The sequence below is a fragment of the Pelophylax lessonae genome, assembly GCF_965119305.1.
Source record: "Pelophylax lessonae genome assembly, chromosome: 4".
NCBI lineage: Eukaryota > Metazoa > Chordata > Amphibia > Anura > Ranidae > Pelophylax > Pelophylax lessonae.
Window position 1 is genome coordinate 264,806,989 of NC_138771.1, and position 27,006 is coordinate 264,833,994.

General features: G+C 41.5%; 1 protein-coding gene across 2 annotated transcripts in view; it reads left to right on the forward strand.

Moving 5' to 3' along the window:
• The window catches only part of CPSF6 (cleavage and polyadenylation specific factor 6), a 56,946-nt gene extending 45,318 nt beyond the window's left edge, over positions 1-11,628 (forward strand). For both annotated transcript variants that reach the window (XM_082254729.1, XM_082254730.1), the window contains exon 10: positions 11,488-11,628. The gene's annotated coding sequence lies outside the window, so the exon portion shown is untranslated. The remainder of the gene's footprint in view (positions 1-11,487) is intronic.
• Positions 11,629-27,006: the final 15,378 nt, after the last annotated feature.

Below are 27,006 nucleotides of genomic sequence, written 5' to 3' on the forward strand. Positions count from 1 at the left end.
TATTTCTCCTAAGCTCCTCCCCTGGCAGCTGTAGAATACAGAGGCATGGAGGAGCTCAGATATGAGGAAAGTTTAGAGGAACTGAATTTTTTCTCTTGAGAAGAGGAGATTAGGGGGATATGATCAACATGTATAAATACATAAGGGGTGAACTTGGTGTTGAGTTATTCACTTTACGGTCTACACAGAGGACAAGGGGGCACTTTTTACATCTAGAGGAAAACCGATTTCCTCTCCAAATACGGAAAGGTTTCTTCACCGTAAGAGCTGTGAAAATGTGCAATAGACTCCCTTCAGAGGTGGTTCTGGCTAGCTCACTAGATTGCTTTAAAAAAGGCCTGGGTTCTTTCCTAGGTGTACATATTAATATAAATGGGTATTCAATTTCATAAGGTAAAGTTGATCCAGGGAATATCCGATTGCCTCTGGGGAGATCAGGAAGGAATTTTTTTTTCTCTTACGTCCTCCGACAGTCGCCGCCTCTTCATATTCGTCACATATGGGTATTAGACTTTTCTCCGAAGGAGTAGCTAGGCAACAGAATATGTTAACAATAAAGCTTTAACATATCCCACCCTCAAGGGGTGGTCCCCTCAGTCAATACCCTCCTACTTCCTGCAACCATATCTCAGTTTTAATGTCTAGCTTGTCAGGAGTGGCTGGCTCTCTCTGTGCTGGGACTTTTTGTCCCAGACTCTTTCTTCTTTTTGATATTTTGTTTGAGTTTTCTCTCTACCTTTACTTAGCTGTTATTTTTGTCAGCATTAGTTAGTTCTTCGGACGAAGAGGATCATGCGGACTGGGTCTCGGGCTGATCCCCCTGGTCGCAGGTCGTGGGTCAGTGGCTTCCCAGTCTGCCATCGAGCGTTCAGCCAGGTAACGCTCCTGGCACGGTGAACGACCCATCCCTGTTCGGTGCAGGGATGATTGGTGAGGTGGCTACCTCACCGGACGCTGTGCGGTTTCTGAACCGCCATTGTGTGCGTCTTGAATTGCGACTCTCCCTGCCTCATGTGCAGCGGCTTGTTCGCCTGTGCGGGTTCCCCACGCCATGTGAGGTAAGTGTATCTATGTGGGGACCTGTCTGTCTGGGGGGGGTCTCAGTCTGGGACTGTGTAACCTGCCTTTAATCACACTGCTTGTCTCCCTATATCTCGGCTGCATGCTGTGGGCTGCAAGGGGGGGGGGAGCTGTATGACACTGAGTATGTCTGGCTGGGCAGTGTGAGGAGCTGTGTGCTGTGGGGCATGTTTTTAATGACATGTTGGGGCATATACAGCGATCGCTGCGGCGATCTAACATGTATCCATATAATGGGATAATATTGTGTGTGATTTTATGCACTGTGGAGCGGCGATTTCGGCGCCAAACGGCGCCATTTTACCGGCGCCCGCTCCGGCCGCATGGTTTACATGCACGGCGGCCATTTTCTTGTAGCCTCCATAGGCTTACATAGAGCGCCCTGGCAGCATCACTTCCTCCCTCCTGGAAGCACCGATCGAGGCAGCAGCAGCAGCGGAGTCTCCTCAGGTTTTATCCTTCTATTCCTGTGTTCCATTGCCTGTATTCAGTCTGTATATTCCCTGTGGGGGTCTCATTGTGCCTGAGTGTGGTGCGGTGGGCTGCGCTTGCCGCGCTTGCTGTAAGGGGGCAGTTAACCCTTGGTTGTCTGGCATACAGGGGCAATGGATTCTCAGGAGGGCAAGTTTCCCACAGTATTGGTGGAAAGCCAGGGGACCGCTGTTTCCCCCCCAGGGGGGGATTTGGCCACTATTGTGGCTGGCCTTGCTGCACAGGTGCAAATGCTGGTGGCTGCTCAATCTACTAAACGGCCCAGAGTTACTCTGTCCTCTGATTCTGAGGGTGAAGGTGATGGGGCTGTTCTGGCGGGGACCCCCCTATCGGGGTCCCGCTCCTCTCTTGATCTAGTGGGGTCTGAGGTAGAGGCTGAAGTTGAGGGGGTTGATAATTCTCCCCCTGGCTCGCCTGAAGAGCTTGCAATCATGGATGAGTTGATTGCTTCCATTAAGCAGACGCTACGTTTGCAGGACGAGGTGTGTCCCCCAGCTGCCTTGGCGGCTTATGGGACGCAGAGAAAACGCAGGACGCCGCAGGTTTTTCCCTGCAATGCTGATTTTCAGCGCGCTGTTAAGGACCAATGGCGCGATTTGCGCAAGCCTTTTGCGGTACCAAGTAAATTTAAGCTGCGTTATCCTTTCTCGCCTGCCACTGATGAACGGTGGTGTGTGCCTCCGCCAGTGGATCATGCTATTGCGGTTTTGAACAAAGCCACTGCGATCCCTGCAGAGGGATCCCCTGTTTTCCGTGATGCCACGGATAGGAGACTGGAGTCTCTTGCCCGTCATACTTATTCTGTTACGGGTTCTATGCTTAAGGCTCTGTTTGCTTCTCTCATGGCGGCCCAGGCGATCGCAAGTTGGACGCAGATGCTTAGGCGCGTCCTAGTGGCCGATTCGGCCTCGGCGGCGACCCTGGATATGGTGGATCAGACGGACCTGTCTGTCACGATGCAAATTCTGCAGGAGTTCGGTTGGACGATAAATGTTCCAAAGTCGACACTGAGTCCGTCGGTTCGTCTTCCCTATCTGGGAATGATACTGGACTCGGTGCGGGCGAAGGTCTTCCTGCCGGAAGACAAACTCAGGACTCTTCAGGAGGAAGTCAGGTCCCTCAGGGACGTTCCGAACTCGTCTCTGCGGACGTGTATGAGGTGTCTGGGATTGATGGTCTCGGCTTTCGAGGCGATTCCTTTCGCGCAGTTTCACACGCGGGGTCTCCAGGCGGAGATCTTGTCCAAGTGGGACGGGCGACCTCAATCTCTGGATCTTCAGATCTCGTTGAGTCATCGCACCAGGGAAAACCTTCTGTGGTGGCTCCAGTCCCCGTTGGTGTCCGGGGGCAAGTCGTTTCGTCCGATCTCGTGGACGATAATCACCACGGATGCCAGCCTGTCGGGCTGGGGTGGTGTTCTGGGCGTTCTGTCCGCCCAGGGGACCTGGTCGGAGGGGGAGTCTTCCCTCCCGATCAACATTCTGGAATTGCGTGCGATAAGGCTCTGTCTTCATCGCTGGACGGACCGGCTGCAGGGCTGCCCGGTTCGGGTGCAGACGGACAATGCCACGGCGGTGGCCTACATCAACCACCAAGGGGGCACCAGGAGTGCCCGAGCGGCTCGAGAAGTGGCCGACATTCTGTCTTGGGCCGAGACTCATGTCCCGGCGATAACGGCGGTTCACATTCCGGGAGTGGAGAACTGGCAGGCGGACTATCTGAGTCGCCAGACCCTGGATCAGGGGGAATGGTCTCTCCACCCGGCTGTCTTCCAGATGTTGTGCGCGAAGTGGGGTCTTCCAGATGTGGACCTGTTCGCGTCTCGCCTCAACTACAAGGTGAAGAGGTTCGTGGCAAGGACGCGCGACCCTCGGGCAGACGCGTCGGACGCGTTAGTGGCCCCGTGGCATCAGTACAGGCTGATGTACGCGTTTCCACCGATTCAGTTGCTGTCCCGGTTCCTTCGCAGGTTACACTCGGAACGCAGCACGGTGATTCTTGTGGCACCGGACTGGCCTCGCCGGTCCTGGTACGCAGACCTCGTGAATCTGGCGGTCGACGCCCCCTGGCGTCTGCCTCTTCGGGACGATCTACTGTCTCAAGGACCGATTTACCATCCTGCTTTACAGTCGCTGGCTTTGACGGCCTGGCTGTTGAGACCGAGGTCCTGAAGGAGAAGGGTCTCTCTCCAGAGGTTGTTCATACCTTGATCAACGCGAGGAAGTCTTCCTCGGGAAAGGTTTATTACCGTACTTGGAAGGCCTATTTTGCCTGGTGTGAGTCCAGGGGGTTTTCACCCCGCACGTACTCGGTTTCCCGTGTGCTGTCTTTCCTTCAGACGGGTGTCGATCAGCGTTTGGCGCTGGCTACGATAAAGGGTCAGGTGTCTGCGCTGGCCGTTCTGTTTCAGCGTCCCGTGGCTTCCAACTCCTTGGTTGGCACTTTTGTTCAGGGTGTGCGGCATCTGGTTCCTCCTAGGAGGGATCCTTTGCCCCCTTGGGACTTGAATCTAGTCCTGTCTGTGTTACAACGTGCTCCTTTTGAACAGATCAGGGAGATCTCGTTGTCTATGTTGTCCAAAAAGGTCGCCTTTTTGGTGGCGATCACTTCGGCTCGCAGAGTGTCGGAACTGGCGGCTTTGTCCTGCAAGTCTCCGTACCTGGTTGTTCATTTGGATAAGGTGGTCTTGCGACCTAATCCTTCTTTTCTGCCGAAACGAGTTTCGGAATTCCATCTTAACGAGGATATTGTTTTGCCTTCGTTGTGCACGAAGCCTACACATCCAAAGGAGGTGAGATTGCATTCTCTGGATGTTGTTCGGGCGATTAGGGTTTACCTTAAATCGACTGAGTCTTTTCGAAAGACGGACTCCTTGTTTGTTCTTCCAGAGGGTCCTCGGAAGGGCATGGCGGCTTCCGCCTCTACCATTGCCAAATGGATCAGGCAGACCATTGAACAGGCCTATGCCTTGCAGGGGAAGGTTCCCCCTGTGCCTGTGAAGGCGCACTCTACTAGATCTCTGAGTACGTCTTGGGCCTGTCGTCATGGGGCTTCTGTAGCCCAGGTGTGTAAGGCGGCGACTTGGTCGACCGTACACACTTTCACAAAATTCTACAAAGTAGATGTTCAGGCATCGGCGGATGCTTCCTTTGGCCGCAAGGTTCTTAGTGCGGCTGTTCCCTAGGGTCCCTTGTTGGGGACTCCTGGCTGTTGGGATAAGTTTTGTATCCCCTGGTTTTTTGTCTTTTCCTGGGTTGTTGCTCCTGTTGAGCACTTATTTTTGCTGTTGCCCAGCTGGTTTCCTTCCTTTGGTAAGGTTCCTTTCTTTGATGTGGAGACTGCGTTGCCTTTCGGCGCGGATGCGTTTCCCACCCCTCATGTTTGCACTGCTTTGGGACGTCCCCATATGTGACGAATATGAAGAGGCGGCGACTGTCGGAGGACGTAAGAGAAAACGGAATTTTTGTAAAATCCTACCTGTAAAATTCCTTTCTCTGAGTCCTCCGACAGTCGCCGCCCCCGCCCCTCTTTTGGGGTTTGAATGTATACTCTACTGCTATTCCACTAAAACTGAGATATGGTTGCAGGAAGTAGGAGGGTATTGACTGAGGGGACCACCCCTTGAGGGTGGGATATGTTAAAGCTTTATTGTTAACATATTCTGTTGCCTAGCTACTCCTTCGGAGCAAAGTCTAATACCCATATGTGACGAATATGAAGAGGCGGCGACTGTCGGAGGACTCAGAGAAAGGAATTTTACAGGTAAGATTTTACAAAAATTCAGTTTTTCCCCTGCTGAAGCAAATTGGATCATGCTTTGTTGGGGTTTTTCACCTTCCTCTGGATCAACTGCGGGTATAGGATTGTATGGTTGGGTTTAGTTGGTTTTTTTACTGTTTGTGTTTTTTTTTTTTTTTTTTTTTATTGGTTGAGCCAGATGGACTTGTCTTTTTTTTTTTTTTTTTTTTTTTTTTTTTTTTCAACCTGACTAACTAGGTAACTATTAATCCCAAAGGGAAATCGTTGTTAATCCCAAATAAAAGGTTATAAGCGAAGGTGAAGAAATGCCCTTGGTCAGCACAGAGTAAACAGACACTACCAGAAGAGCAAATGACTGACATGCAAGTAGTAGGGGGGAAGTGATAGGGAATGGACTAGTCAAGTTTTATAGCAAGTTCAAATAATATGAAAAGGTGAATAGTAAAATGTCTATGGAGAAGAAAAAGCACTCCAGGAGGACAGGCACAAATAACTGATTTTTCTGTGCTTATACCTACAATTTCCTCTGCTATCAGAATACATTGATCAGCGCTACAGCTGATTGGCTTCTAGCTACTGATTGCTGGTTGTTTACTGGCGGGATGGTTTGACAGAAGGCAATCTAATGAACGCCTCCTGTCAAACCGGGAGGCCTACACACAGGTCAGCGTTTGACAGGTCCCTGCTGAATCTGACAATTTTGCATCCGTGTGTACCCAGCTTTAAAGTTTTAGAGCATCACGACTTTATTTGGGCTCCTTTTAAAAAGAAAAAAAAATGTGTGAAAAAAGAGCCATGCTTTAGGGATTCTCTAAGCATTTATAAATCGGGCCCCATGAAGTTTTTTTTTTTTTTTTTTTTTTTTTTTTTTTTTTTCCCATTAGACTTTCACATGAGCATTTTGACTCTTGTACAGCTTGTAGTTCATTGCAATTACCTATTGTTCCATTAGTGGAAAACCAAACTACTTGTTCATATTCTACAGTAGGTAACCTTTTTAATTGCAAAGAGACAATTGTATTAAACTGTAATAGAGAGATTGTCTTGCAGGCATTTGGGATGACATTAGAGCCCCCAATTGAAAATTACTCAGGCTTACCTATTTCTGGCTAAAATATGTATCCTAAAACAAGAGGTTTATATTTGGCTACCAATCATCATTAAAAAAAAAAAAATCAATATTAAATGGTATTCCTTTTTGTTCAGTGCCCCTTTAAATATTTAGTTCAATTTCTTTTTTAATAAGAAAAAGCATAAGGGTTGGAAAATTTGTTTTTGTAAGACTTGCCTTCTTTTCTGTGTATCCCTGACAGTTGCTAAGAATGAACGATTACAATTCCAAAACTTTGTGACTCATTTACCTATTGTGATTTTGGACTATAATTTGTGCCTGCTTTATCATGTTTCACTTTTCCCCATTAAATAACTTTTTAACATTGTTTGTGTTAATACAGCTTTGATGTATTGTATAGTGCTTCCTAATAGAGTATATTCACAAGTGCAAATGCATAATTGGCTCTAATGTTGCAACAAAAAGCATGACTTTTAAATGAGATTCAGTGCTACTGTGTAACATTGATTTGCATTATACTTTTAAGTGTCCTTACACCCTACAGCGCTTTTGCCTGACTTTTAGAAACCCACCTCTGACTTAAAAGACTCATTTTAAAGAACTTCAGAACCATAAGGGTAATAAACAAGTTCAGGACTACAGTGCATGTTGGTGTCTGCACACGCCTTTTTAAACTTTTTCCCCTGTAGCCAAGGAGCCCTGAATCCCAAGCCCCTGTAATCTGTAGATTTCAATGCTTGCAGTGTTAATCACTGCCCTTGCCCCTTAAAAAAACATATTCTTTTTGGTCCATCACTGCAATGACCAGTCTTTTTTTGGCACAATTGGAATGTATAAGAGGGAATGGGCCATTGTTCAGCGTGTGTAGAAAGTAAACAGTCTTTCAGTTCACTGCAGTCTGTGATTTTTGGGGGCTCCTTGGCTGCAGAAGTAAACAACCAGGGGGTATGTGCTTTCACTACTTGGTATGTGGATTACATTACTGTTAACCTGTTTGCTGTCCTTAGGTGTATTTTTAAGCAGGTAGATAGCATGACAGACTCCACTTATCCTGCACATCCAAACATATGCATGATTGACCTGTATTTATATATGGAGCTGTCATATATACAAGGCACTTGTAAAGTTTTGACGTTTTGCATATGCCAGTCTTTAAGGTAAATTTTAATTTTAAGCTGTGATTTTTGTAAATTGGTGAAATTGATTTCCATCATTTTATATGTAAACCTTTTGTAATACATGTCTTAGTTTGGAAGAGTTCTTTAAATAGGATATGCCATAGTCAAATGTGAAACCCCCCCTCCCATCTTTTTGTATTTGCAATTTTTTTTGTAGGTAAATTACAATATGGCTTTTTTGCTTAAAACGGACTTAAACTCTTAGCCTAAGTCTCTTTATTAAAATTATTGAACCAGTTTTGTTTTTTGCTCTGATATTCCACTTGGATTTTGGGTCTAGGACCCATCCCATGTTGGATTGCAAGCAGTGCTTAGTGTTGCACAGTGTATATATCATTAGTGGACTGACATCTTGAAATAGTAAGGTGTCCTAAATAATTTTACACCTACTAATTTCTATTTTTTATTTTTTTTACATGTGTAGTTTTGGTCCGCTTTAAGTCAGTTTTTGCTTGTATGTGATGATCTATCTGTGTGAGCAATCTGCTTTTGTGGCCCTGTGTCAGAGAAGAATACTGCACTTGGGGTTAAAAAAAAAATAAGTTAGGGAATCCTAAAAACGGAATCGATCAATAGTATGCATGATAGCTTAGAGGTGTATTTTTTTTTTTTTTTTTAACGCACTGAACGTTATATTCACTAAACATTTCCTGCAGGTGAATATCTCACATTTAAAACACACGTACAAGGAAGATAACACCTGCAGTTAATGTTTGCTGAATGTCACATTCACAGCTTTATAAATAAACTCCTTCCTTTTTAATAATGCTCTTACAAAAAAAAAAAAAAAAATGAATTAGGCATTTTTTTTTTTTTTTAACTTCCCCCTTTATCTGTCTATGAATAGAAGTATATCCCTGGTTATGCAGACATGATAATACTTGGGGAAATATTTTGGTGTTTTACAAGAAGGAAGAGGAGTTTGCTTTCTGACACATCAGTCTTCTGCACTGACACACTGGGCATTCACAGTTGTTTTTGTGGCGAATGGTAAAAAAAGAAAATCCCCCTTATTTTTTGTAAAAAAAAAAAAATAAAAAATCTAAAAGGGAGCTATACTTTTAAATGTTAACTATATTCATACTGACAATCACGATTCCTTTAGTGCAGACATTTTTTGTGTCCATGCTTTGTAGATTTAATCTAACAAAAACAGCATTTAGCACACCGTCTGTAAGTAATAAACATGCTTGTATTAAACTGTCCCATGCACCAATACTGTAAACGATGACAACATCTCCTGACATTTTGTAAACCTTGTCATTTTCTGTAACATTCACTACAATTTGCTGTAAATTATTCCTTTTGTTAAGAATTGCATTGAAATAGCCTTACTATTTTGATAAGTTAATAGGCTGTATGCTGTATTTAACGCTGGTCAGACGTGAAGTTAGATAGGTTACCGTAATTAGTGCTTATATTTAACAAAAAAAAATTGGAAAACATTTTCGCTAGTGGGAACAGATTTGTGGTCTTGTTACATAGACCAGATGTTCCGTTCAGTTCCCACTGATAATAATCACTTAGCGTTTCTGGATGACTGTTTTTTTCAGGAGTGTCTGAGATGTATACTAGCAAGTAATACATTTTTTATGACTTATTTTGGTTACATATGTTCAGAGAGATGAAGCCAAAACTTCAAATAGCATGACAGGTATATTCCTATAGTGTTGTGCCCATCTACTCCACTTAATGGGTTGAAGAAAGTCTACAGTATTGTATTTATTTCGTACATGCTATTGGCTCATTCTCCATACTTTAAAATTTTCTCTACTAAACCAATACCTGTATAAAACTGTCCTCTTTAACTGGTCTAAATCAGGAGTGTTTAGCAGACCTTGCTGTCTTCCTATTATTGTAGGCCTGCATTTTATTTATTTTACTTGTTGGGTTGGTAATTTTGATTTCCAAGTAACTTTATTAGTAGTTCATAGTGTTGAGATCACTAGATTTCCTAAAGCAGTACAATATATGATTGGCTTAAGTCATCAAGAACTTTGAATACAAATATAAATGTTTTAATTTAAAAACACACACACATACTTTTTCATTTGACTAATCCTTAAAGAAATATATGTATACTATTTTGCCAAATATTTTTTTCGTACCCGTGAGTGTAGAATCAGGGCAGATATCTCCCACTGTCTCTGTTGAGAGAATACAGACTTAAGCTAGCAATAGAAGGTTTGAATCTCGGCTGGTTCATCTATGGGCAGAGGCTGATTGTACCCAAGTCCATCAATTGATCGACTTGGGTACAACCAGCATGCCGGATTTTTACATGCGATTATTGGCAACGGCTATAGCAGCTAGCGATAATCACTGTGTTCTCCCGACAGAGACGGTGCCCACGACCCCCCAGGAGAACGCAATAGCTCCGTGGAAGGGTGTTGATGGTGAAATCTAGCAATTTTCGCAGGAAAGAAAATTGTATTATCTGTGGCCTGCCTTAGCATTGCTTCTGATGGCAATTTTTCTCTCTGTAAATAAATTGACAATTGCATATTGTATGCTTTAGTGTGAATGTTGCTTTTGTCCCTTTTTTGTATATACTGCTTTAGCTTTGTAATTTAGTATCTGTATACTTGGTATGTATGTATTATATTTTTTTAAATGTAATATATCAAGTTTAATAAAGTTGTATCTTAACTTCACATTGGCTCACGCTTGCCCTGGGTGATGATCTAGATACAAGAGTTTTCTAGTAAAATAAAATTTCTCAAAACTGATGAATCTTATTTTATAGATGTCTTTCAGGCATAGTTTTAGTTTCAAATAATTATTTCCATTTTATACCCAGGATCCTTCACTACTTTATTTTTTTTCAATTGTGTAATTTTTGATATGTTAAGCATTTTTTAACACTTTTCCATATTTATCTCTTTATTTTGTAGCTAACAAAATGTTTATCAAAACAGTAGGAATTTAGTGTTCATTTCCAAATTGTCATAAAATAAATCGCTACATTTACAAAATTGTTTTCTTTGTACTAGCGTTTTAGTGGAAAAGGACTGTGATAAAAAAAAAATAATTATAATAATTTTTGCAATCTAAACAGTGGGGACAAATTAATAAAGGAGTAGAAGCTCTTCACTAAGCAAAGTAAATCTCTCCTTCGATTAGTACATAAGGCAAAGTTGTGTATACTTTGAATACCAAAACACTCAAGGAAAATGGTGGGGGGAGGGGGGATTATTTTCACTTCACATAGATGATGGAAGTACCAGAGCTTTACCTTATTTGCTAACCACAGAAAACAGTCACCTTGCTTAGTGAACAGTCGTCTTTCCTTCAGTAAATCAACTGAAGTGTATTAAGAAAAAAAAACTCTACAATTTAGCAAAAATTTTACCTTACTGTCAACCACATATGTAATTGTGTTTAAATATGTAGTGTTATTGTACTTAAATTGTATTCCAACTGCAGTTAACTTGTTTCTGTTGGTTTGAATATGTAATGCATTTTGCAGACTTTTAAATGTAACCTTTACCAAATCTTTTACATTTTCACATTCAAAAAGCAATCTCTTAAATTCTTAATATACATATATGTATATTGTGGTTTGTTTTTTCATGTAGATGAATAGTCTATGAATATTGCGCAGGTGTTCCTTTAATGTTAGGTGGTTGTGGTGTCTTAAATCTAAGAATTTGCTTGGATTTAAGACACCTAATACACTTGGTTATGATTTTATGTAAAACAAGTTCTTACAATTAAATTCCTATACGCATGTATATAAAATGCATTAGCAATTTTTTCTGCATGTGATGTCTTGGTTATTTATCAAAACACTGCATAGATTTTAGTATTTTGTAATTGCTTACAAAACGTTTGTACTATTATCAGAGATTTTGTATGTTATGTACTGTAGCAAAAATCTACATCACAAATCTTAAAACGTTACAGCTGACAGAAGAGGAACATCTTTAAAGATCACATGTTCATCTAATGGAAAAGAAGATACTTGGCCATCAGTTTGCTTCATATGATTCAACAGCTCAAAGTTACGGATAAAAATGAGCAGATCTAGATGTGAATAAAGCAATTCTGCAAACATGGTAACCAGTAGATCTACTTTTATTTTTTATGTTGCTTAAATGTTTTATTTGAAGGAAACCTGTGTGACTTAAACCTTATTAGCTCTTGCAACTTGGGTTTATACATTATATTTACGATTTATAATGTACAAGCAGTTGGAAAAAAAATCAACTCTTTCTTGTTTTTATAGTTGTTTATTCCTGTTAAAATGTTCATGTCATGATAATGTCTGTAAATACCACCTCAATTACAGTAGATTTAGTGTTGTAATAAACTGTTTAATGGGGGCTGATGTGTAAAGCTGTTCAAGTTATTTTATGTTTACACCTCAGGGAAAGGTTTGATTTTGGCAGTATATTCTTCCTTTTTACAAAACAGATTTTATTCCACATACATTGAAAGTCTTTAGAGATGCATTAGTTGCTTCACTAGCATAGTTTCCTGTCTCATTTATTTATTTTTACTAGATAAACACTTTTTTATACATTGTATTTCTCGACCACCAATAGCTTGGTTATCGATGGTTATTTGGCTCTGGTCTGTGTCAAATACAGACTCCATACATTCATTTGAGACCAGCCATTATTGTGTCCTTAAATGGTTAACCATTCCATTTGTGTTTGACTGTATATTGAAAAAATAAAATGTTAGAATATTGCAAGAAAATGAAATGTCACAATTGGTGTTGCAAATTTGCTTTTGGGGGGAAAAAAGAAAAACAAGATTGGCTACCACTTAACTGGCAGATTGTCATCTACTTATGAAATTACCACTCCCACTGTATACAATGGATGGTGGAGTTAACTTTCCTTTCTACCCAAAATTATTTTTTCTTTCTGTGAAAGATTTATAGTAAATTACCACCACATTCTCATAAAGCCATGCATGTGTACAAGTTTCCAAGACCTTTGGTGGCATGATCATTTTTCAGACTGCTTGGTTGCTGTACTGTTCTGTTAATTAGGTTCTTCCATAAGTGGAAAAGTATTCTCTGCAAAATATATTGTGAGTAAAAAAAAAAAAAAATTGATGGGAATGTTTTTTACACTGTAGCAAGCCAAGGAACGTCTATTGCTTGTATGTGTCCTGGAACCATACCATCAGTGTTTGTTGTAATCAACTATCAAATTTTATTTTCATAAGGGTTTTTTTGACTGTAAAAGCTCCCCCCCAGGAAAAAAAAAATGTTCAGATTTTTCTGACATGTTAAAGACTTTGTCTAAAAATGACATATACCCAGGTAAGTATTTCATCAGTGTATTTTCTCAATATTAGAAGTATGTATTATAATTTAATTTTTTAAGATAAACTGGTTTTGTATCTTATAAGCTGTAAATATAGGCTTTATAAAACATTGTCCTCCAATTTTTTTTTTAACTTTTAATGAAATCGATACTACATGCATGGATGGCTCTTCAGATCAAAACTGGCTGGAGCATTGCTCTGTATATATTCTTCTTCTGCTGAATTAAAAGAAAATAACCTGTGATGTTTTCTGTACATACAGAGGTCTAGCGTTAGCAATTTTGTTTATGGACAAAATGTTTGTTTTTTTTCCCCCCATCTGGCCATCCTGTATTTTATTTGTAGCTTACATCTCTTACTGATGTAAATAACACCTGTGTGTTATCAAGTTAAACTTTATTTTCATACATAGAGATTTTATGTGGTACAATTATTTAGCTATTGCCAAAATATTGTAAACTGTGAAGTGCGTGAATTGAAATTTGCTCATCATTGTGAAGTGTTTGCTTGTTTACTAGTCCAACTATTTTATAGACACATTTTTGGGTGTTCAGATTTTTTTTTTAAATGCTTGTTTTTAATTCTAAGCTTAAGCTGTGAAATATTGCTATAAATAAACTTGTTTTTATCATATGTTACTGTTACTGTTTGGTTTTGCAAGCCAAGACTGCTGCACTGTAAGTAAACTGCAAATTGTTTTTGTCGTAAATGTGTGTATAGATAAACAAAACCTTTTTTTGTTTTTTTTTCTATTCATTCACACAGAATCCTGTAAAATGTTTTCTGTATTTACTAAATAGGGCTTGTCAAAATCGGGATTACACTGGCAAAAAAATGTTGTCCAGCCCAGGATAATTTATTGGTTGTCAAGCCAATAAATTGGTTGTCTCTTAATTAAATCCCCAGTGTTAGATAATATTGTGCCCCAGTGTATGTGCTTTATTTTAAAAAAATGCAATTTTTTACCTTATTTCAGAGCACCCCTTGGTGCTCACATGACTGCACGCTGCTTTCCTCTCCCGATCTAAGAAGTGGGGCTGAGAGTCCCCCACTGACATCAGCCAGGAGGAGAGCAGAGGGCAGCGCTCTGAGACGTGGTATAACATTTTATAAAAAGGCATGTTTTTTTTATTTTATTTTTATTTTTTTTAAAACGCATACACTGGGGCACATAATGTTATCTAACACTGGGGATTGTATTAACCAAGCAAAAAATTTGGGGGAGCATACCCATGTATTTCTAAAGCTGGTGCAGCTATGAACCAAGAGACATGTATATTAAAAAAGAATAGCGCACCCATGCAAAAGAAACTACCAAATTTGAAGACAATCCATCAATAAAAATGGGGATTTGGTCCCACCATATGGCCATATAGTGCTCAAGCCCACCACTGCGTCAAAGTACCCCATTATCAGTGGGTCCTACACTAACCATGAGAAAGAGATGAATCCAGCCTTTCTAACCCTTGGAGATAATACTCCTTGCTGGGAAAGATGTGCAAATGCACTGCAGGGGACTCCTCCTATATCTACTTGATACATGGGTATGCTCCCCCAAATTTTTTGCTTGTTTATTATGTATTCAGTCTGACCAGACTACCGAGGTTGAGCAACCCCACCCCACCCCCCACACACCTGTACTCTATCAGTGTCCACTATCAAGTAGATATAGGAGTCCCCTGCAGTGCATTTTCACATCTTTCCCAGCAAGGAGTATTATCTCCAAGGGTTAGAAAGGCTGGATTCATCTCTTTCTCATGGTTAGTGTAGGACCCACTGATAATGGGGTACTTTGACGCAGTGGTGGTCTTGAGCACTATATGGCCATATGGTGGGACCAAATCCCCATTTTTATTGATGGATTGTCTTCAAATTTGGTAGTTTCTTTTGCATGGGTGCGCTATTCTTTTTTTAATGATTGTATTAACCAATTGCTGACCAGCCGTCACACTTTTTACTGCAGCAGGTAGGCTCTATTATTCGACACGACGTACCTGTACATAGTTTTGAATAATAGCCAGTTGGAGGGGTACGCGCACTGATTGGCCAGAGGGAGCTAATCAGCGGGTCCAGCGGTTACAATGTCCGCCAGCCACCTGCAATTGCTCCCCATAGAGACAGAACGGCCATCTGCCAATGTAAACAAGGCAGCCCGCCGTTCTGTCAGAGATTAACACAGGGATCCTGTGTTTCTGCTATTTAGAAACACAATTATTTTACAAGTCATGTGTCCACAGATAGCAGCCATCTTGGCCATGACGTATCCAATTTAGGGTGTGCCCCTATCCTCAATTGATCAATTACATTTGGAAGGATTGGGAAACAGAGATTTCGGGCACAAGAGTTTTGTTAAAAAGATTTCTTTTATTCAACACAAAACTAAATATTTTAAAATCATAGAAAAATACAGGCAAATAATTGTGTATTAAGGACACAGTGAGACCACACAACAATGGTCTATGTTGTACAATATCTCAGTGCATAGAACTTATAAAAGTCGATTTACATACAGTTCCAAGTACAAGATCATTAGTAGTCATATAATCCTTGGAAACGTATTGCTTGATATCAGAAGAACCGCCCACGGACACCCAAACAGTATGGTGCCGGTCAGCGGGGTCGACTGAAAATATAAGTTAACATTCACCATGTAATATATGACCTTTGCTCGACATGTTTCGCTTTCTTAGACAAAAAAGCTTCATCTGGAGCATATCATTTCTTTTGTCTGTGTGAGAAATAACAGTATTTAGATAGATTACATATATACGTTACCTTATTTTCAGTGTGTTATAATTACAATTGCATATCATTTATCTTTCCTTTTAATTACATATAATCGTCTTACACATCTCAGATAAGTCCTTCTATTTTTGCAATATCAACACAATATAACATTGGGTCTTAAGTTGCATTCAGACACTAGAGGAGTTTAGGGGAAAGAACGGAGGCTGCCAATAGTGAGTATATGTGGGGATCCATGCTGTAGTTATAGTATAAGCATATATATCCTATTTTATATACCTGGTAAATGGACAGAAAAATGTATACATACCTGTACATATAGTAATCAGGCACATATCTCAATTTCCATAGAGAATTCTTTAACGAGGAGGACTGTGCGTTTTGGGAAGCTCAGAAAAGGCAATGTATAGTGACATAGTAGTGAGGGTAGTCACTCCATGTCTCATATCTGGGTGGATGAGAGCAGAAAAACAATGTTTCTCAGAGTAGTAAGCATTTTTATTCTATGATATCACTTTAAGGGAAAGCCCATAGGAATGCTAAACCATAAGCTCAAGTGTTTTAAAGTGGTAAAATCAGTGTGCCTCCTGCTTGTTATAAGAGTGTGTAAGTACTTATAGAGCCCATAGACCATCTGCCCTAAAAGGGGGGGGGGCAACAGAAAAGACACATAGTCATTCTGGACCGTAAGAGTAGACAGGTGCCATGCGTTTATAAACGATTATACACCAACATACAGAGTTTACCCATTCGTATATGGGCTAGCCCTATAGTAAAATATGTATCATATATATTGATTTGCTTTCACACACATATGTGAATATGTGTGTGTAATCAATTTAGTATCCGGCCCACCCTCCTCTATAATAGTAGGGGGGTGACCAGGGTTATATATAGATAAGCAGTTGCTACATGGGGTCCAAGATGAGTACATGCAAAACGTACTTAGAATAAACATAGGTAATAAACATAGTGGTAAATATATAGAGTGCCACCCAAAATGATAGATCCCTATGCAGTATAAAAGTTCCAAACATACACAGACACCTTAGCAATGCTCACCAAACTTAGGAAGGACCAGAGCTTAAATGTAGGGAGCGTGTCTCCTCTGCTTGTATGTCGGCTGTTAAGCACAGTAAGATTAAGGTGAATTCCCGGATATCACAAAAGTGTAATGTTACAGTATTAGTACTGGCCATATAAAGCTTACCCCTTGCCACGCTGTTCCCAGCTTCCGCACAGTCCTCACCGGATGGGGAACCTCCACCATACCAGGGCTTGTAAATGGCGCCCTTAAGTAGCATGGATCCCGGGCGGTTCGTCAAACGGACGTCACCGCCCCGGCCACTCCCACCGGACATCGCTCGAGAGCCAGCGCGGGGACACCCCGGCGAGGCTCTCGGCTTAGTCACGGGTGTATGCAGACCATACAGGGGCAGGAAGTGCCTCCGTAGTCCGCTCAGGTGCCACAGGAAGTTCTGCCCGGAAGGGGCGGGACTGACCTGTGGCCTATCTGGCCGCACATATCTCACTGATGAGGCCGACCTCCATGCTTACCCACACTGCCCCCACAGGATCGGTCCGCAATTACATGAGAATTCTAATTGCCTGAAATGAAAAAACAACACAACAAAGACAGAAATTATATATTTAAAAAAATACAGATATAAAAGCATATTTCACTGAGGTACAAAGATGTTCCTGGTGAAACCAGGAGATATATATCGGTAACATATTTGTTTATCAAAAATTATTATATAACCATGTTTATTTTTTGACATTAACCACTAGTAAGGGCGTTCAATAGTAACAGCCCTAATGAAAGAACAGGGGCTGAACTGCCCCCCACTAGAAACACTTCCATACTTCAAACCCCAAGAAAAAGTTACATATTTTGACTTATTATAAATCCTCAAGATCATAATATTGATGAGATAGGGATTATAGCACAAAAAACTGTTTGTTATACATAAGAAAGGAAGAGGGGTATATGTGCCATAAGACCTATTTGATGTGAAGAGGTATCAGAATAATTGAGTATATGTATATACGGGGGGAGGACGACCACGCCAAAACCAAGCCGACACCCTGACCTATATATCCCACAAAGGGCCATTATCGTAACCCGAGTATACTACTCGAGGTCAATTAGGTCTGTTGGCATTAGGTAAGCAAGGAAACCTTCACAGAAAGGGTTTGTACGACTGTGTTTCGTTTAACCCAGGTCTATAAGTGGCATTGAGACGTTCTATCCAGAGAGTTTCTCTCTGGAGAATTTTTTTGTCCCAGTTGCCACCACGAGGATCTTGAGGAATAACCTCAAGCACATAAAATCTTGCCTTTTTGGGATTGAACCTGTGGTATAGGTCAAGGTGTCTGCTCACGGGCGTGATCATCCTTCCCCCTGCTGATACGTACACATGGTCATTTATCCTTTGGCGGAGCTCTCTTATAGTTTTACCTATATAGAACATGCCGCAGGTACAGTGCATCATGTATACCACTCCACGTGTGCTACAGTCGGCTCGAAATTTTGGAGCGAATGTCTCCCCATTAGGTAAAGTGTATTCAGTATTCTCCTCTATCCAAGGACATAAAGCGCATTTGCGACATTTATAAGTACCTCTACCTGTTGTTACTTTATTTCTAATGGGTTGATAGTGGCTTGTTGTTAGTTGATCTCTTAAAGATCTTGTTCTCCTGAAAACAATTTGGGGATGTTTGCCCACGTATTTGTTTATAACCGGATCATCACGAAGAAGATGCCAGTTCCGTTCAAGAATATCTCTCAATACTTTTTCATGAGCGGAGTATTTGGTTATTAGTTTAACTGTCGATTGTGTGTTTGGAGGTTTGGCTCTAAAGATGAGGCTGTTTCTATTTTGAGAAAACGCTTTGTTGAAAGCTGTTCTCAACAAACGCTTACTGTATCCACGAGCCATTAGGCGTTCTCGTAAAAGGTTAGCCTGTATTTTGAAATCGTTATCAGATGTGCAATTACACCGTAGGCGTATGTATTGGGCGTATGGAATACTACGTATAAGCGCCCCTGGGTGGGCGCTAGACGCATGTAATATTACATTCCCTGACGTCTCCTTTCTGTATAGGTTAGTCGTCAGGTGTCCATCCACATGTTTGAGTACCGTTAGGTCAAGGAAATTAACACTCGAGTCACTGATGGTAGATGTTAACTTCAAGTTGAAGTCGTTTATATTTAGTTGGGCAATGAACTCATCTAGCATTGATTTTGAACCTGTCCAGACAGCAAAAATGTCGTCTATATAACGAAACCAGATTGCAACAGATGAAAAAAAATGGGATAAATTTTCATCTGATGTGATTTGTCGCTCCCACCCCCCCAGGTACAGGTTGGCGTAGGCCGGGGCACAACAAGTGCCCATGGCCACGCCCTGCACCTGGAGGTAGTGGGACCCGTTAAAAGTAAACCAGTTGTGTTTCAAAATAAACAATAGGAGTTCCAAAATAAAATCGCAAAATGGCCAAGTGTGATGATCTTGCTCATATAAGAACGTGCGTATCATCCCGACGCCCTGCTCGTGAGGGATACTGGAGTATAATGCCTCCACATCCAAAGTCACGAGCAGGGCGTCGGGAGGAACCACCATATCTTCAATCATTTTTAATTTCTATTTGTTTATTTTGAAACACAACTGGTTTACTTTTAACGGGTCCCACTACCTCCAGGTGCAGGGCGTGGCCATGGGCACTTGTTGTGCCCCGGCCTACGCCAACCTGTACCTGGGGGGGTGGGAGCGACAAATCACATCAGATGAAAATTTATCCCATTTTTTTTCATCTGTTGCAATCTGGTTTCGTTATATAGACGACATTTTTGCTGTCTGGACAGGTTCAAAATCAATGCTAGATGAGTTCATTGCCCAACTAAATATAAACGACTTCAACTTGAAGTTAACATCTACCATCAGTGACTCGAGTGTTAATTTCCTTGACCTAACGGTACTCAAACATGTGGATGGACACCTGACGACTAACCTATACAGAAAGGAGACGTCAGGGAATGTAATATTACATGCGTCTAGCGCCCACCCAGGGGCGCTTATACGTAGTATTCCATACGCCCAATACATACGCCTACGGTGTAATTGCACATCTGATAACGATTTCAAAATACAGGCTAACCTTTTACGAGAACGCCTAATGGCTCGTGGATACAGTAAGCGTTTGTTGAGAACAGCTTTCAACAAAGCGTTTTCTCAAAATAGAAACAGCCTCATCTTTAGAGCCAAACCTCCAAACACACAATCGACAGTTAAACTAATAACCAAATACTCCGCTCATGAAAAAGTATTGAGAGATATTCTTGAACGGAACTGGCATCTTCTTCGTGATGATCCGGTTATAAACAAATACGTGGGCAAACATCCCCAAATTGTTTTCAGGAGAACAAGATCTTTAAGAGATCAACTAACAACAAGCCACTATCAACCCATTAGAAATAAAGTAACAACAGGTAGAGGTACTTATAAATGTCGCAAATGCGCTTTATGTCCTTGGATAGAGGAGAATACTGAATACACTTTACCTAATGGGGAGACATTCGCTCCAAAATTTCGAGCCGACTGTAGCACACGTGGAGTGGTATACATGATGCACTGTACCTGCGGCATGTTCTATATAGGTAAAACTATAAGAGAGCTCCGCCAAAGGATAAATGACCATGTGTACGTATCAGCAGGGGGAAGGATGATCACGCCCGTGAGCAGACACCTTGACCTATACCACAGGTTCAATCCCAAAAAGGCAAGATTTTATGTGCTTGAGGTTATTCCTCAAGATCCTCGTGGTGGCAACTGGGACAAAAAAATTCTCCAGAGAGAAACTCTCTGGATAGAACGTCTCAATGCCACTTATAGACCTGGGTTAAACGAAACACAGTCGTACAAACCCTTTCTGTGAAGGTTTCCTTGCTTACCTAATGCCAACAGACCTAATTGACCTCGAGTAGTATACTCTGGTTACGATAATGGCCCTTTGTGGGATATATAGGTCAGGGTGTCGGCTTGGTTTTGGCGTGGTCGTCCTCCCCCCGTATATACATATACTCAATTATTCTGATACCTCTTCACATCAAATAGGTCTTATGGCACATATACCCCTCTTCCTTTCCTTTCTTATGTATAACAAACAGTTTTTTGTGCTATAATCCCTATCTCATCAATATTATGATCTTGAGGATTTATAATAAGTCAAAATATGTAACTTTTTCTTGGGGTTTGAAGTATGGAAGTGTTTCTAGTGGGGGGCAGTTCAGCCCCTGTTCTTTCATTAGGGCTGTTACTATTGAACGCCCTTACTAGTGGTTAATGTCAAAAAATAAACATGGTTATATAATAATTTTTGATAAACAAATATGTTACCGATATATATCTCCTGGTTTCACCAGGAACATCTTTGTACCTCAGTGAAATATGCTTTTATATCTGTATTTTTTTAAATATATAATTTCTGTCTTTGTTGTGTTGTTTTTTCATTTCAGGCAATTAGAATTCTCATGTAATTGCGGACCGATCCTGTGGGGGCAGTGTGGGTAAGCATGGAGGTCGGCCTCATCAGTGAGATATGTGCGGCCAGATAGGCCACAGGTCAGTCCCGCCCCTTCCGGGCGGAACTTCCTGTGGCACCTGAGCGGACTACGGAGGCACTTCCTGCCCCTGTATGGTCTGCATACACCCGTGACTAAGCCGAGAGCCTCGCCGGGGTGTCCCCGCGCTGGCTCTCGAGCGATGTCCGGTGGGAGTGGCCGGGGCGGTGACGTCCGTTTGACGAACCGCCCGGGATCCATGCTACTTAAGGGCGCCATTTACAAGCCCTGGTATGGTGGAGGTTCCCCATCCGGTGAGGACTGTGCGGAAGCTGGGAACAGCGTGGCAAGGGGTAAGCTTTATATGGCCAGTACTAATACTGTAACACTACACTTTTGTGATATCCGGGAATTCACCTTAATCTTACTGTGCTTAACAGCCGACATACAAGCAGAGGAGACACGCTCCCTACATTTAAGCTCTGGTCCTTCCTAAGTTTGGTGAGCATTGCTAAGGTGTCTGTGTATGTTTGGAACTTTTATACTGCATAGGGATCTATCATTTTGGGTGGCACTCTATATATTTACCACTATGTTTATTACCTATGTTTATTCTAAGTACGTTTTGCATGTACTCATCTTGGACCCCATGTAGCAACTGCTTATCTATATATAACCCTGGTCACCCCCCTACTATTATAGAGGAGGGTGGGCCGGATACTAAATTGATTACACACACATATTCACATATGTGTGTGAAAGCAAATCAATATATATGATACATATTTTACTATAGGGCTAGCCCATATACGAATGGGTAAACTCTGTATGTTGGTGTATAATCGTTTATAAACGCATGGCACCTGTCTACTCTTACGGTCCAGAATGACTATGTGTCTTTTCTGTTGCCCCCCCCCCTTTTAGGGCAGATGGTCTATGGGCTCTATAAGTACTTACACACTCTTATAACAAGCAGGAGGCACACTGATTTTACCACTTTAAAACACTTGAGCTTATGGTTTAGCATTCCTATGGGCTTTCCCTTAAAGTGATATCATAGAATAAAAATGCTTACTACTCTGAGAAACATTGTTTTTCTGCTCTCATCCACCCAGATATGAGACATGGAGTGACTACCCTCACTACTATGTCACTATACATTGCCTTTTCTGAGCTTCCCAAAACGCACAGTCCTCCTCGTTAAAGAATTCTCTATGGAAATTGAGATATGTGCCTGATTACTATATGTACAGGTATGTATACATTTTTCTGTCCATTTACCAGGTATATAAAATAGGATATATATGCTTATACTATAACTACAGCATGGATCCCCACATATACTCACTATTGGCAGCCTCCGTTCTTTCCCCTAAACTCCTCTAGTGTCTGAATGCAACTTAAGACCCAATGTTATATTGTGTTGATATTGCAAAAATAGAAGGACTTATCTGAGATGTGTAAGACGATTATATGTAATTAAAAGGAAAGATAAATGATATGCAATTGTAATTATAACACACTGAAAATAAGGTAACGTATATATGTAATCTATCTAAATACTGTTATTTCTCACACAGACAAAAGAAATGATATGCTCCAGATGAAGCTTTTTTGTCTAAGAAAGCGAAACATGTCGAGCAAAGGTCATATATTACATGGTGAATGTTAACTTATATTTTCAGTCGACCCCGCTGACCGGCACCATACTGTTTGGGTGTCCGTGGGCGGTTCTTCTGATATCAAGCAATACGTTTCCAAGGATTATATGACTACTAATGATCTTGTACTTGGAACTGTATGTAAATCGACTTTTATAAGTTCTATGCACTGAGATATTGTACAACATAGACCATTGTTGTGTGGTCTCACTGTGTCCTTAATACACAATTATTTGCCTGTATTTTTCTATGATTTTAAAATATTTAGTTTTGTGTTGAATAAAAGAAATCTTTTTAACAAAACTCTTGTGCCCGAAATCTCTGTTTCCCAATCCTTCCAAATATTTAGAAACACAGATCTCTGTTCATCTACTAGGTACAACCCCCACACAGAAAGCATCCCCTAGGGACACACTTACTCTGTGGGAAAAAAGGACATCAATTTTATTTTTGTGCAGGGCTATATTGCAAAAAGTGGCTTGGTCATTAAGGGGGTAAAACCTTCTGGTCCAGACGTGTTTAAAATAACCAAGTTATTTCAGCAGCAGGAGGGGAGGGGCAGGTACTGACACTAGCTGACAGGTGGGGGTGGAAGGGAACAGAGGAGAGACAGCGGATGACAGAGGCTTTTAAACTAACCACGTTATCGGATTCAGCAGCCATATTAAACATGGTCAGTTTACAAAGAGGAGAGGGCAGCACCAGGCAGGATCAAACCAGGTTATTTTAGATGAATTCAAAGGACCAAATTACACAGCACAAGCACCTTTCTTTATGGTTTCAACCACTTTTCTGCCATCATGCGTTCGTTTTCTTGCTGGTGTTCTAGGAGGATGTATTCTTCCGCTCTGCTTAAAATAGTCCAACCTAATTTTTGCTAGCATCGTTCGTTCTTCACAGAGGTGCTTCCTCACTTTCCAAAGAGGGAAGGGCATCTATTACTGTATTTCAGACCCTAATGGGCCATACACACTAAGATTTTTTGAAGACCTTTTCCTTTAGACTTACCAAAACCATATAATATGAGGTCAAACCTAAACACTTTCAATTTGTATGCAATCTGGCAGGCCCTTGCACTACATAGAAAAGGTAAATCTGAAGGAAATCTAACCACAAAGGTTGGATAGTGTGTATCCAGCTTTAGACAGCTTGCATCTCAAATGTTTGGGTGCAGGAGGAAAGCTCTAAGGGCCACAGTTTAGCTCCCAGCCCCCCTTGGTTTTACATCTCTAGCCTTCCTGTGTCTTTGCACAGATTATCAGATCTCCAGCTTGCTCTCTAGGTGCTTTTGAATCAAGGAGTAATTGCCCTGGTCCCTGTGGCAGGAATTTTTCACCAATGTTTGGTTCCCAACCTCAAAAGGGACATACGCCCTATCTTGGATCTCAAAGCACTATATGGATTTATTTACATTCAGAAATTCTGAATGGAATCCATCAGGTCTGTCATCCCCTCTCTTCACCAGGGAGACTTCTATGGACATAAAGGATGCATACCTGCATGTCCCCATATAGTGCACCATTTGACTCACCAAGGTGCTGGCCCCAGGATTAGCTCTGCTTCACTCGTGGGATACTTACACGACCTCCGATTGAGAGTAACAGGCTGTCTGACAATGCAACCTTGACTGCCCACATCGTACATTGGTTCGAATAGATTATGAACCCTTAGAAATCAGTGCTGGGTATAGCCCTAGACACATAAAAAAAAAAAAGACAGGAAATCCTCTTCCAGACCTAACCCCTGTTGGGCAGGGATTCAGTTCTTTTTTGATAGTGTCTTACTTGATGGTCATGTCTGTGAAATCTTTGCACAAAAACATGGATACCTTTCCTAATGGTTCCATCTGGTATTGGAAGACAGTCTTTTTGCAGGCTCATTTCAAGACATTTTATATGGAAGAATGTTGGGGATCACAAATACTTATGGGTTGGGAGCAACCTGGGTGCAGCCCCTGTATAATGTATCCCCTGGGGCTCAGTGTATTCTGTGAGGCTCAGACTCGCTTCATCTATCTTGTAACCCAACTTCTGGGGCACCTTCCTACTGTTCCTTGTGACAAGGGAGGAAATTCCATCTGTTATCGCTGAGTAGAGTAGCAGCCTTCCGGAATACTTGCCATCTTCGACCATTTTGATCGCAAGTGAAAGCATTCCCCCATCTCCTCTCTCCCTGTTAAGAGGATGAACCAGCAGAGGATGAGGTAGAGGAAGAATAGACTGTTCCAGTAGAAAGGGACATAAAGTATCCTCGTCCGTGGAATCTTCTGCTGAAAGAATCCCAAGGTCAGAGTTGATCTCGGACCCAAAAAAGTGCCTTTACGAAAGTACTCTGGACCGGTTTAAAGTTATCCAGAGTCTTCTGCTCTAAGATTACAGTATATAGATCATAGCAGTCCCCACATCGTTGTCAATTCTTTCTTGTACTTCCCCATTGGAAGGGTATTTTTATAAGTGGAATGGGCTCACCCTGACGAGCTGTTCTGCCAAAAAAAGGTTTGGTCAGCAATACTCCACAGAAAGGAAGTTCAATAAGAAATGGAGTATGCCTTCGGTGGATTTGGCAGTTTCTTCTCTCAATAACACACGTCCATTGGATGAGGTCCTGGGATTTAAAGATGCCTCGGACAATTTGCTCTGGTGTGGGCCAAAGCTTTAAGGTCTGGGCTCATTGCATTATAAGGGAGAGGAATGCCACTAGTGTTGGTACCAAAACAAGCAGAAACCTGGGGTATTTGCCACGTGTTTCTAAATTCTCTGTGGATGCCTTGAAAGATTTCATACAGCTACTTTCTCAGCTCGGGGTCTTGTCTGCACACATGCACAAGATCTTATGACTGAAGTGTTAGTCAGCAGAATTACCCTGCAAAGAAGCATGTTAAATGTTTATATAGATGGGTGTGCTTCCATGATCATAAATAAAAAAATTACATAACCTGCTTTAAAGTGTTAAAATTACAAAAAAGGGATATTCTTGCCATCAACTATATATGAAGTATTCAAAGATAGTATACAATTAAATTCATAGTGATCAGCGAAAAGTGTGAGAGTCCACATGGAAATCTCCACGTGCTTCCTCTTTCTCACTTTTTGATGAATCTTTGAATGATTATATATGGTTGATAGCAAGAATATAATTTATTTGTAACCTTTTTTTTTTGTGCTTTTTGAGATTTATGCACTAGCACTTTAACCGGTTGCCGACCGCCGCACGACTATATACTGCGGCGGTCAGCCCCGGCCAGGCAGAGTGACGTATCGGTACGTCACTCGCCTGTCACTGACTTGCGAGCCTATAGCGAGCGGGCGCGCGCCCGCCGAGGCGCGCGCCCGCCGCGGCTCGTTCACAGGCAAGTCAGTGCGTGTGACCGGCGGACTCGATGTCCGCCGGCCACACTACGATCGCTCCTGTGAAGGGAGAAAGACAGAGCAGCTTGTGTAAACAAGCTGCCTGTCAGTTCTCCCTGTGTAAAAGTAAAGATCTGACCGTTCTACTATGTAGAACGGTTGATCTTTGCTTTTACACCAATAGCAATGTCCCTACACAGTAGAAAGCACGCCCCTAGGACACACTTAACCCCTCCCTTCCCAATAAAGTTAACCCCTTCCCTGCCAGTGTCATTTTTGCAGTAACAGTGCATATGTATAGCACTGATTACTGCAGTAATGTCACTGGTAACCCCAAAAGTGTCAAAAATGTCAGTCAAGGGTCCGATCTGTCCGCCGCAATGTCGCAGTACCGAAAAAAAAATCGCAGATCGCCGCCATTACGCGTTAAAAAAAAAACACCAAAAATGACAAAAATCTTTCTCTTTGTTAGTAAACGCGATAAGTTTTGCGCAAACCAATCAAAATACGCTTTTTGCGATTTTTTTTACCAAACATAGGTAGCATAAAACAAATTGGCCGAAAAATGTTAAAAAATTTTGATTTTTACTTTTTTTTTTGGGGAATTTCATATAAAAAAATGTGAAAAATATTGTTATTTTTGCAAAATTTACGCTCTTTTTTTGTTTATAGCGCGTGATCAAAAAATCGCACAGGTGATCAAATACCACCAAAAGAAAGCTCTGTTTGTGGGAAAAAAAGGACGTCAAATTCGTTTAGGTACAGCGTCGCACGACCGCGCAATTGTCCGTTAAAGTCACGCAGTAAAAAATCGCAAAAAAACCCC